At 39.1% G+C, this 13,192-nt stretch overlaps 1 long non-coding RNA gene across 1 annotated transcript in view; it reads left to right on the forward strand.

The window, feature by feature from the left end:
* Positions 1 to 13,192, forward strand: part of LOC132027934 (uncharacterized) — a 286,130-nt gene that overhangs the window by 196,143 nt on the left and 76,795 nt on the right. The window contains exons 2-3 of the long non-coding RNA XR_009407258.1: positions 3,266 to 3,349; positions 3,673 to 3,780. This is a non-coding gene — a long non-coding RNA (uncharacterized LOC132027934). The remainder of the gene's footprint in view (positions 1 to 3,265; positions 3,350 to 3,672; positions 3,781 to 13,192) is intronic.

The raw sequence follows: 13,192 nt of genomic DNA on the forward strand, positions 1-13,192 counted from the left end.
TATTTCCAGTTTTTTGCTACTGTAAACAACACTATTGTAGACATTTTGGGGCCTATGTTCCTGTAAAGTAGAATTACCTGATCATATGTACTGAAATATTTTCATTCATCAGACTGTTGTACTTAGTATGAATTAACTAGCACTAAAAGATTGGCTGTGTACTAATCTGCTAATGCCTATCTCTGTAACTTTGGCAGAGCTATTTAATTTCCCTGGGCTTTCAGTGTTCCTTTCTGTGAAATGGTGATAACAGTATCTGCCCTGCAGTGTGGCACTCAGAATTAGAGCTAATATATGTGTGAAGCCCTTTGCACAGTGTGAAACTTGGTAGGCATTCCGATGATGATTACCTCAGAGGTGCACTAATGCCACCAAGTTTACTTAACTGGGTTAGAGCAAGGAAAATCAGTAGAGCTTTATTATAAGGCAGAAGTTACCAGCTTCTTTTCTTTGTGTTGCCTTAGTTGAGTTCACCACTCTTACTACTTGAATTGCTTCAGTAACTTCCTGTCTGATCTTCTTGACTGTACTGTTTCTTCTTATCAACAGTTCTTCACTGGGAGCTACATCCTGTCAGAGCATTGTGAAATCTGCTTAGTAGGCCGAGGCCAGAAGTTTAAACCTTGAATCAGAATAGAGAACATCAGTGCATCACAGGCTGTCCAACTCTGTTTTGTGAAGCTATTATTCAGCTGTTTTTCTGTGTTTAAGTGTACTAGGTTGTTACATAAGAGCATTTACCATGGTGAAGTTTGATAGATCTCTGCATATGATCCATTCTGTACAAGTCAGCTGGAGTGATCTACTGTGAGGCAGATCTGCTTATGTCACTTTCTTATTTATTCATAAATGGCTGTCAATAACTTGTATGAAAATGTTTATGTTCCTTACCTGCAAGGCCCTTTGAGATCTTAAACTATTTTCCAAGCCGTGTCTCCTGTCCATGGTCTCTATATTTCCCCAGTCAGGACCCCAGTGATGTGTTTGTAGATAACTGAACAATTTATACTGTTGGCATTCACATCTTTGCACAAACAGTCCCTTCCCCCTGTTGCCCCTTTCCTTCTTCTGTGATGATTGTTTCTGGTTCTTGATTTAAAATTCAGCTTATGCCACTTCTTTCAGGAAGCCTTTCCTGATTCTGTGCCCCTCCTGGGCTCTTCAAGCACCGTATCATTGACTTTATAATGGTACTAGTTAAAAAATATGAAAATCTTAGTTTATTAGTCTTTCGTGCCCACTAGAACACAAATTTATTGAAAGCAGGGACTGTGTTTGGGTGCCCTAAGAATCCTCAAATAACAGCAGAGAAACTGGTATCTTCCAGGTCCTCAGTATATTTGTTGATTGACTGACTGTGCTTCCTTGGGTTGCAAATGAGAAAGAGATCCTGGTATACATGATGAAAATGTTAGGAATAACTTCTTTTTTAAGTTCAAAATTTGGCCTTTATTATTTTTTATTATAAGGCAAAGGAAAAAAACAGGACCATTTGGAGTCTCTGATAGAAAAACAGATCTAAATGCGGTTACCCTTTCATATATAATGGTCTTTTGTCTATTAATTTTAACTAGAGTACTATAGTTTTGAAACTAGGGCTTTAGTGCCTTTGATATATATATGTGATATATATAATATGTTATATATGTATATATATATATACATATATATATATATATGACAGTTTCCTCATGTCTGAAGCAGCTAGTTAAACAAAGTTTATCTGCAGAGCTGCTTTGGTGGCAGCTATCCCAGTAAACACATCCCTTGCATTATATGGTATTAAGTCTTTTCAGCCAAAAGATATGTCAAACCATTAGTTATCAAAGAAGAAGTAACACGTGGGTAGTGAAAATTCCTTTAGATAGATCCCATGTGGATCTGATATAAATAAAATATATCGTTACTCTTCAAAGATGCATTTTCTGGGTTTTAGACCATTTTTATTTTACATTTTCCCTCTCATTTCCTGTCTTTTGATCATTTCTTGATGGCTAACAGCTCTGTAAGAGCAGGAATATGGGGAGATTAGAGGAAAATCAAAATGCAATGCTGAGTTCCTGATATTCACAAAAACGCCATTTAAGAATCTGTTTGCCACTCATTATGTGTCAGGTGCTATAGTAGGGGCTCTGATGTGTGTTATGCATGACCCCATTAAATCCTCACACCTACCCTATGAACCTTAGTTGAAGAATTTAAAGTTAGGCAAGGCAAAGTACGCTGTCACAGTTACATAATTGCAGTTGGTTTGTTCTTCTTTATATTTCAAAGTGGCAAAAATAAGATCAGAGAGAAAATAGAAATGAGGGCCTAAACTAAGAATTTAAGTTTGCCCTTATATTTGCTTTCTTCAAAACAAACCTCCTTCCTATCCATGGATTATAGAGAGTATAGTAGACAATGGATAGGTATACTGTACTTCATAGAGTTTTTGCTTATTGAATGCATTTTGCTGTACCACTCAAAAATTAATAAAAATTGAAGAATTCATTCATTCATTCATTCATTCATTCATATTTCAGACTCTAGAGACATATGCAAAAGCAGAAAACATTAGAATCAGTGAATTAAGGATCTAGACAGGTAAATAAGTGTCACAGCATTGTAACAAGGGGTATAATTGATAGAAACATGCAACAATAAGAGAAAAATAGAATGACCATTAAAGGACTTAACTCTTCCTGGAGAAATCAGGGAACTTTCTGAAGAGTTTTTGAAGTGAGTACTGAAGGAGAGGTAGGGGAGTAACCAAAGGATCAGAGAACACTAAGGCTTCCCTGGACATTTCCTATCCTCCAGGCTTTAAAGTCTTCTGAGATGACAATGACAGGTGAACCTGGCTGATGAAGATTTGATGGGAATCTTATGCTGGGGAATGAAGGCAGGCCTGGGAATAAAGGAGCTGACAACTATTCTGAAGTACTAGGTGCCTTATCACTTTTATTTTTTCAGATTCTGTTTTTTTCTATGTTGAATAAGGTATAGTCATAACAACGCCATTTCCCTGAACATTGGGAGTTCATTACTAGGTAATGGAATAAGGATTATCCTTCTGTCTTTCATCCCTCCTCAACTGCTTCTCTACTCTTGACAATAGTGTTACTTAGAAAAGCCAAAGGAATGTTATTAATTAAACCATTGAACTTCTTGGACGTGCCAATTTTAGGGAAAGCCACAAAAAATATTTCAGTTATTTTTTTTTCCACATGTGAAATAATGGGAAAGAGTAAAATCAAGACTAGAATGTGTTTTGCTTTTCCAGATCTGCCTGGTGCAAGTGCTAAAGGAAATGCAGATGGAAGCTCACAGATGGAAGCCTGCTAATCATACAGCTGTTTTTTTGTTGGTATGAGAAACCAATTGTGGGTGGGAACAGCAGAGGAAGAGACAATATTAGAATGCAATGGCATTTTAATTATACCTACCATAATTTTAATGTTCTGTTCTGTGGTGAATTGTTTGGGGAGTTGTCTTGAAACTAGAATCCAGTCCCGCAAACTTGAATCAATTAAAGTAGTACTGTTTGGAAATATACAGAGAAGCGAGTTTGCAAAAGATTTTCCAGTAATCTTGCTTTGTAATGTTTGGACTTCCTCTGATGACTCTTGGGTTGAGAGGAAAGGGAAGGGAGAAGGCCCAGATTTAAAGTGCCCTATTTCTTCTCCCTAGGGACTTCTACTGGAGAACATTCTTAACTCCTTGAACTGCTTAAACGGTCTCTGAATACTCTGACCAGAAGTCACCCTGCTAGCTGTGAACCCAGCTTGCCTGAAAGAGGTAATGTGACTGTAAGCTTGTGCCGCCATCCCAATTTTCCAGGAATGGAGACTTGAGAGCCAATTAAGGAGGCTACTAACTGAGGGTTGTACCAAATTTCATTTCATGAGTTGCTGTGAGCCTTCTGTGTTCCAAGCACAGGATGAGTGAAAGAGACACTGTTCTTAACCCTCTTGGAGCTCATTGTCTAGTAGGAAAAACATGTATAAACCAGTGTATTAATTATTCATTGATGGAGGAAACAGATGCAAAGTAACAAGTGGTAAGAGAACATAGAAGAGTGGAATAAGAAATAGATGAAGGGGCAGCAAAGGCTCTTCTGGGTGACTGGAGGCTTGTATACTGAACAGAGTTCTATGGGTTAAGAAGGAAGGGTAAAGAACTTCCTGTAGAGGGTGGAGCATATGTGAAGCCTCTGAGGCTTAAAGGGAGTGACTTGTTTGAGGAACTAAGAGGAGGCCAGTGTGCCTAGAATATAGAGACCTAGGAAAGGAGGCAGGGATATGGGGAGGGCTTGGTCTGAAGAGAGCTTGGGAAGCCATACTAATGATATTTCACTTGATTCTAAGAGCAGTGGGAGAACCAAAGACTTTAAAGAGGCAAAGGACATGCTCCTATGTGAGCATTCTGCAAAGGTCTGTTTGGCGATTGTGTGCATGTTGATTTGGAAGGTGACAAGCCTGGAAGCAGAGGTGATGATACAGAGAATATCATAGAGCCAAGAGAGATTTAGGAACCACACATGCAAGTTCTGGTGACCAACTGGATGTGAATTATGAAGGAGGAAGGGATAGTAAGGATAGCCCCAAGTTATCTCAGTGAACACATAGGTATTTGGTTGTGTCATTTGCTGACATTAAGACCCAAGGGAATGACCAGCCTTGGTGAGAGGGTATGAGGCAGGAAAACAGTTCAAGTTTGAACAGTTGAACTTGGAATGACCTCTAAGGGACACTCATGTGAAGCAGCAAAATAAAAATGAAAAAGTGGAGGTACTGAATGACATGAACTGAATTTGTAATCCCTCCTCTGTCACTTACTGTCCTAGAGACCTTGGGCATGTTTTAAGATCTTCTTATGCATCACTTGCTTCATTTATAAAATGAAGATAATAGTAACACTACCCCCATCAAGTTGATGTGAAGATTAAGTGAGAATACGCATGATAGTAACAGTAGATACTTGGGAGTGTGGGTATAAAATGAGGTAGCGTAGGAAGGGAAGCTGTAGGTGGGCTGAGACAACTCAACTTTTTTATCATTTAAAGTTCTGTAAGAATATATATGTTATATGTATGCCTAGAAACAAATTAAATAGTTAAATCTGAAAATGTATCAAAGTCTAAATTAAAAATGTGAATGTGCAGCACTTGGTATAATATTTGGTGAACAGTCCATGAATGTTAGGTATCTGTAGACATAGGGACATAGAGGTCAGAGAGAGGTCTGGTCTAGAGGTATACCTTTAGTAGCCCTGGCTGTTCTGATAGTAATGAGAGCCATGGGGAGTTGAGGAAGTCATCTAGAGAGAGAATATTGAGTAAAAGAGGGCCAAGGGTTGAACTCTGAGGAATGCCAACTGCTGAAGATCAAGTAGAGGAGAATGAGTCAACAAAGGAACCTTGGAAGAAAACTGACCATGTGGGCAAGGTGTGGTTACATTTGGAAGAACACATAAGTAATACGGCATGTTGTTGCAAGCTATAATGTGGAGAACTACAGTGTGCTTTGGGCAAATTTACTGGAGACTTGAGCAAGCTCTTTGGATAATCAGGCAAAATCTTTATTGAGAAACTGTTTCTTTATTTTAAATCAAATCTTGGTCTTTTGAAACAGAGCCAGTCAATTGGACACTTTGAAGCTGAATCCATTAATTCTTATGAGATTCTCTGTTTCCAGGGAAATACTACTTAAAAATTTATATAAAATGAAAACATATCACTGATCTCAGAGATGAAAACAAAAGAAATTTCATTATCTTCACTCAGAGTTCTTGCCAATTCTTCTTTTCAAGAAAAATTATTTTATTTTCTTGAATTATAATTTTATAGACAACCATCCCTCTTCCCAATTTTATTTTTTTTAATAAAAACCAACACATTTTATTTTGGATTTGGAGAAAATGATGATTGTCTGACCTCATAAAAAAGAGATGAGTCTTTGGGAACATGGGTGGCTCAATTGGTTCAGTGTCCAACTCGATTTTGGCTCAGGTCATGATCTCAGAGTCATGAGTTCAAGCCCATGTTGGGCTCTGCACTCAGCAGAGTCTGCTTGAGGTTCTTTCCTTCTCCCTCTGTGTGTCTCCCCACTCATGTGCTCTCTTTCTAAAATAAATAAATAAAATCCTAAAAAAAGAGATAGATAAGTCTTTTTTATACTATATATGTATGAAAACTGCTTCATTTCAGGTAAGTGGAAAATTTCCAAAGGGAGAGACGGATTTAATTGTATACTCTGTTTTTCACTTGCATAGTATTTTACTTTAAGGCCATGAAAAATGGTAGTTTTATTTGGAAAATAAAGTCATGAGCCATAAGCACACCATGGAGAGAGTGGGAAATGGGTCATGATGAATTTGTAGTTTCAGATGGCGTTCTGAAAGGTTAGGATCCTAGCTCTTAATTGTGCTCAGATTCTGTGCCGAGGCAGGTGAGAAAGAGGAAGGTGCTTTAATCACTCCCCCCACCACTACACACTTTGCATCAGTTCTGCACATTCCGAGTGAGGCCACTGAGGTCAGTGGACTGTGTTTGGCACCTTTAACTTCCTCCTAGCCCAATTCTGAATCTGAAGCAAGTCATTTACTTCTATAACATTTCTTTTCTAATCTGTGAATAGGAGATAATAGTCCTGTCACCCTCTGAAGGCTTTAGGAGGGTTGGATAGGTTAATGTAAGGAAAGCTCTTGGCATACAGGAAAGCTGTTATCTATAGCATGGCCAGTACTCCTTTTTTTATTATTATTATTTTTATAAACGTATAATGTATTATTAGCCCCAGGGGTACAGGTCTGTGAATCGCCAGATTTACACACTTCATAGCACTCACCGTAGAACAGCATGGCCAGTACTCTTAAACATGAAAATTCCCTCTGTAGAATTGTTGATCTGTTCATCTTTATCTGTCCCAAGTTCATTTAGGAAATGTGGTTGTTTTCCTTCCTCGCCTTCTCCCAAACTTCAAGATTGTCTTTATAAAGGTTATGGACATGACTCTCAATCAGCAAACTCACTTATGCAAAAGGAATTATTTATTTTTTTCAAACTCAATCTGATTTTTATTTTGAGACCTTATTCTGCCAGGGAGGGTAGAAATAACATCCATCAATTTGAAGATCTCTCTTCCCCCTCTACCCACTTCTTACCCTGGGATTTTACGTAAATGTAAGACTCATACAAGATGCCAAAGTTTGTTTTGAAGGGGCATTCAGAGGGGGCATTCCTTCATTGTGCAGGAAGTGGTTGTATTGTCTGTGCTTTGGTTTGGCCCTGATTCTCTATCATCATTAGTCCCACTGGGAGGTCATGGTTCTGTACTTGGTCTTGTCTTGCATGGTGTCTCCTTGATTGCATGTGTGCCAGCCTGTGGGACTCCTTCCCTGGAGTGGGGAAGCTATGCTTTCTTCCTGGCTTTTACCAGGCTATACCCTAAACCACTAAGTTCTCTTGCAGATTATTTTTGCTTTTCCACCTGTCAAATCCATTGTTTATATCCCTGAATGCCTAGCCAGTTACCTGCTTGATGAAGGATAAAGGAAGGGGGAACCACGGGAGAGGGAAGGACCAAAATCCAGTATCTCAAACGTACCACCCTGCCCCTTCAGTTGCAGACATATTATGGAAGTTAATGCTTTCAGTCATGGAGCACACTGAGGTAAAAAACAGCATTTGAAATGTCATGCAGAATCTATTGTGCATACCCAACTCAGCAGAAAGACATTTTAAAAGTTCAAGTTTTGTTGTTCTGAGAATGGACTGTGATTGTATACACTGACCTAATTAATTTAAAAATCTCCCATAAGTAATACAAGAGGGCTCATTACACAGGTTAGTGAGGGGAATCTTGATGTCAAAATCATTATACCTATAACAATAAGGTAGACAAGGTCTGAAACATTGTGCATGCCTTGAAAAAACACTATTCTCTCTAGTGTTTATGCTTTGACTGAAGGAGACCTGATTCTATGCTTTGGGGCATTATAAGCATTTTTCTTGATTTCTTCCGGACCCAATAATTCTGCCTAATTTAGCAAGAGGAAAAGAAATGTTTACCTTCATCCCCTGTGGTCCATTCATAAATGTGGCTTTCTATTGCCCTTGGTTACACAGTGCATTAACAGTAATAAGGAGAAAAATAATGCAAAATTTTGTTTTCAGAGGGACAAAGGGGTTGGGAATCATTATTTACCTTCTAGACTGGAGCAGACCTTGGTGGCCATCTGGTGCACCATGTTTTTGGGTAATTAACATGCATCCACACTTCTATTTCGTTTCTTTTCTGAAGTAAATCTGAAAATGTGTGGTAACAGACTGTCTGTAACACAAAGAAGCCAATGTTAAAAAATGATTATACTCATCTCCTTTCAAAAAACAATGGGGGAAAAAAAAAGCCCAAACTTTGTTTTGCCACCAAAGGCAGAAGCTACCCTGAGAAGCTGCCAGGGGCTCTGGGTCCCAGACGGAATTGCTTGTTCTCTTTAGTCAGCACATTTGGTGAGCAGTGCTGTAGGCCCAGTATTCCCCCTTCCTTTCCATCAGGCTTGTCATCCAGAGCCTTGAGGGGATCATTTACATGATCAAATGTTCACGGCCACAACGGTGCAGCCCCTTTCAGGGACTGGATTTTGAATCTGGGATTAGTTCTCACTGGTTCACAGCTTGAGTTTGTTTTTCCAAATGACTTTATCATAACTATAAATTCAAGTGAGTCAATGTCCTGGATGGTGGCTCAGTGTGTCTGTGTGTTGGCAATATATACTCAATTTAATCTGTAGGAGAAAAAAATTTGTTCTTGGTGGCATAAAGCCTTCCAGGAGAATTCAGCGAACAGGTCACATACACAAGTCTAAACAGTCTCTTTCTGGAAGATTTTACTTTATAATTTCAGTGCAGTCACTTCATCCACAAAAGATCTAGCTGTATTTCAAGTCAAGCTGAATGAATAGAGGAAAAAGCTCAGATTGTCTTGGTGAACATAAATGCAAACACTTATTATATAAATAAAAATCTTCAGCTGAAGAAAAGTGCTTAAGGTGTGAAGGTGAGAATTAAATGAAACTTCATTGTAGAACATGAATCTCGCAATAGGAACCCTTAAAACAGAACTGATTGCTTTTAACACAAATTGATGTTTAATATTTACTTTTTAAAAATGTAGAAAGCTTAGCCTGTTTGTGCTGCAAACCAATTATATTCTGTTTTAAGAACAATTCTAATTTTAGATTTTTATCTTGAGTTATATACACTAAATATTCTAAAGGCATTATTACATTCCCCTTTTACAGATGAGAAAACTGAGGTTTGGAAACATCAAATTACTTGTGCACATTTACTTGTTCCATTAAATCTTAAACTTAAATGTACCCTAAATTCATTTAGTTCTCTGTCTCTTCCTTTCTCCCAGAATTATCCTACCATGATTCTGCTGTTGAGATAGGTGCTTATGGTACAAAAATGCATAAGACAAAAGACCATAATAATTATTCTAAAAGTGATTAGAGTTCACCTAGGTAGAGAGGCAAGACCATATAAGAGTCACACAGATGTGAGGAGCTTTGGGAATAGAGAAGGGGGCCCAAGATATATGTGTGTGTGTATGCACGTGTATATTTGTACGTGTATGATATGTTGGGAGAAAGGGATCTAGGAAGTTTTAAAATCCAGAGAATTGAAGGATCCTGTAAGGATCCTGTAAGTAGTTTTTCCTAGGCAAAATGACATATAACTGTTGCATTGTTTTTCTCAGTGGACTCCCTCTTATCAATTCCAGTGACACGAGACAAAAAAGCCACAGTTGAGGCTAAATCTGACTTCAAGATGTCTACAAGTAGATCTAAGAGTAGCTATGGGTGAGTAGGCTGTAGACATTCAAAATCAGACTCACAGCTCCTATGGTCATAAACATTAACTCTCAGGGGTATTTTTGTTTTGTTTTTTTAAGATTTTATTTATTTATTTGCCAGAGAGAGAGAGAGTGCACACAAGCAGGAGTGAGCAGCAGGCAGAGAAAGAAGCATGTTCCTTGCTGAGCAAGGAGTCTGATGTGGGACTCGATCCCATGATCCTGCGATCATGACCTGAGCCAAAGGCAGATGCTTCACTGACTGAACCACCGAGGATTTTTATGCATAGAAGTCAAAAATAAAAGTCAGAAAGTAGAGAGAGGCAAATGAGTAGGGAAGGAAACAACCTGTCCACGTGTAAGATAACTTAAGTTCAATGGAGACAGAGTTGGAAGAGGTGGAGTTTGACTTGAACTTTGTCAGTTGAGATGACTTTTCAATACTCATCCAAACCTGATGACTATTTAGGTAAGCACACAGCCACTTATCAAACTGTAAAATCAACCCCTCTGTCACCCTCATCCCAGCTAGGGGTGAGTGGCCCTTATTAAAGCTACCAAAGCAGTAGATCAGAGGGACAAGCACATGGGACAGGGATAGTAGGGAGGTAAAGAAAAAAGACAAACACACTGAAAGACCAGGAACCAGAAACATATTTGTTAAGAGGAAGCCTTGCACAAGGAGAGTTCAACCCATGGGTAACCACCATCAGTGACAGTGGTTAAGATGAAAGAGAGTATGGTCCTATTTCTCAGAAGAGTAAGCATCCATGAGTCTTGGTTACTTCAGCAATGTGACCTCTCTGACATTTCTTTAGGGAAAAGGTATCTCAGGAAGATAAAATATGCTGATGAAATTAGACAGGTAGTAACTGGATGCAGTGGGACTTCCAGGGCCAGAAGGTCAGTGGGAAGAAAAGCTACCTTAGATCTTCTTCAGCAGCCCTAGTTTCTAGGAGCCCTTCCACCCACCCTACTGCTTCTTTATCCCAACCTCTGATAAAGAGTAAGAGAGACTTTTCTGGTCCCCTCCCTTCTCTCAATCTTATAAAGAAGAGACAAGTTATAAATGGGGTAGAGTGAATAGGGCCCTTTCAAAATTTTTTGGCAAGAGAACTATTTTGTGGGCATGCTTAGTTTCCCTAGACCAGTACTTTCCAAATATTGGCTTTTTTTTTTTTTAACACTTTCTATCTAAACTGCATGTACTATGTTGAAGTACAATAACTTCCTTCTTTTCTATAACTACATACTGTGGTGTCCTTAGGAGAGGAAAGAACACAGAAGGCTGTGATTAGAATCTCTCTCCCCTTCTTGGTTGGCTGGGTCTTCTGGGAAGCCAGTATGGGATTCCATGTGCCAGAGATTTATTGGAGTCAATGCTAATGAGAGATGGAAGGAAGAAGCAGCAAGAGTAAGCAGTGCAAACCTTTAGATCATGATGTAGTGTAGGTCTGCTTCCTATGAGAGGAGGAAGGTAGGGAAGGAGGTTTAGGGATGAAGGGCTTCAGGCTGTCGTGCAGCTGTGGAGAACCTTGGCTGGGCTCATGGGAACTGTGGCACACAAATTTCAGACGGAGGCATCCCACACTGTCAAAAAATGGTCCCCTGGTTTCTGTGCTCTGCTGAGATTTGCTTAGATACTTCCAAGGAAGATCCTGAACTTGCTGCTGTTGGTAGCTAGCTGACTGGCAGGTTCTTTCATTCCTTTTTCTTTTTTTTTTTTTAAAGTTTTTATTAACATATAATGTATTATTAGCCCCAGGGGTACAGGTCTGTGAATCATCAGGCTTACACATTTCACAGCACTCACCATATCACATACCCTCCCCAATATCCATAACCCAACCACTCTCTCTACCCCTTACCCCCAGCAACCCTCAGTTTGTTTTGTGATATTAAGAGTCTCTTATGGTTGGCTCCCTCCCAATCCCATCTTGTTTCATTTTTCCTTGCATACCCCCCAAACCCCCACATTGCCTCACAAATTCCTCATATCAGGGAGATCATATGATAGTTGTCTTTCAATCGTTGACTTATTTCACTCAGCATCATACCCTCTAGTTCCATCCACGTTGTTGCAAATGGCAAGATTTAATTTCTTTTGATGGCTGTATAGTATTGTGTGTGTGTGTGTGTATGTGTGTGTGTGTGTGTGTGACATCTTTTTTAACCATTTATCTGTTGATGGACATCTAGGTTCTTTCCATAGTTTGGCTGTTGTGGACATTGCTGCTATAAACATTCAGGTGCACATGCCCCTTTGGATCACTACATTTGTATCTTAAGGGTAAATACCCAATAGTGTGATTGCTGGGTCATAGGGTAACTCTATTTTTAACTTTTTGAGGAAACTTCATGCTGTTTTCCAGAGTGGCTACACCAGCTTGCATTCCCACCAACAGGTTAGGAGGGTCCCCCTTTCTCCACATCCTTGCCAGCATCTGTCATTTCCTGAATTGTTAATTTTAGCCATTCTGAGGGTGTGAGGTGGTATCTCACTGTGGTTTTGATTTGTATTTCCCTGATGCTGAGTGATGTGGAGCACTTTTTCATGTGTCTGTTGGCCATCTGGGTGTTTTTGCAGAAATGTCTGTTCATTTCTTCTGCCCATTTCTTGATTGGATTATTTGTTCTTTGGGTGTTGAGATTGAGAAGTTCTTTATAGATTTTGGATATTAGCCTTTTATGTGATTTCTCGTTTGCAAATATCTTCTCCCATTCTGTCAGTTGTCTTTTGGTTTTATTGATTGTTTCCTTTGCTGTGCAAAAGCTTTTGATCTTGATGAAGTCCCAATAGTTCATTTTTGTCCTTGATCCCCTTGCCTTTGACAATGTTTCTAGGAAGAAGTTGTTGTGGCTGAGGTCAAAGACATTGCCGACTGTATTCTCCTCAAGGATTTTGATGGATTCCTTTCACGCATGGAGGTCTTTCATCCATTTTGAGTCTATTTGTTGTGTGGTGTAAGGAAATGGTCCAGTTTCATTTTTCTGCATGTGGCTGTCCAATTTTCCCAACACCATTTATTGAAGAGGCTGTCTTTTTTCCACTGGACGTTCTTTCCTGCTTTGTCAAAGATTAGTTGACCATAGAGTTGAGGGTCTATTTCTGGGCTCTCTATTCTGTTCCATTGATCTATGTGTTTGTTTTTGTGCCAGTACCATACTGTCTTGATGATAACACCTTTGTAATAGAGCTTGAAGTCTGGAATTGTGATGCCACCAACTTTGGCTTTCTTTTTCAACATTCCTCTGGCTATTTGAGGTCTTTTCTGGTTCCATATAAATTTTAGGATTATTTGTTCCATTTTCTTCAAAGAAATGGAACAAATAATCCTAAAATTTATATG

This window comes from Mustela nigripes, chromosome 12 (assembly GCF_022355385.1).
Source record: "Mustela nigripes isolate SB6536 chromosome 12, MUSNIG.SB6536, whole genome shotgun sequence".
Taxonomy (NCBI): domain Eukaryota; kingdom Metazoa; phylum Chordata; class Mammalia; order Carnivora; family Mustelidae; genus Mustela; species Mustela nigripes.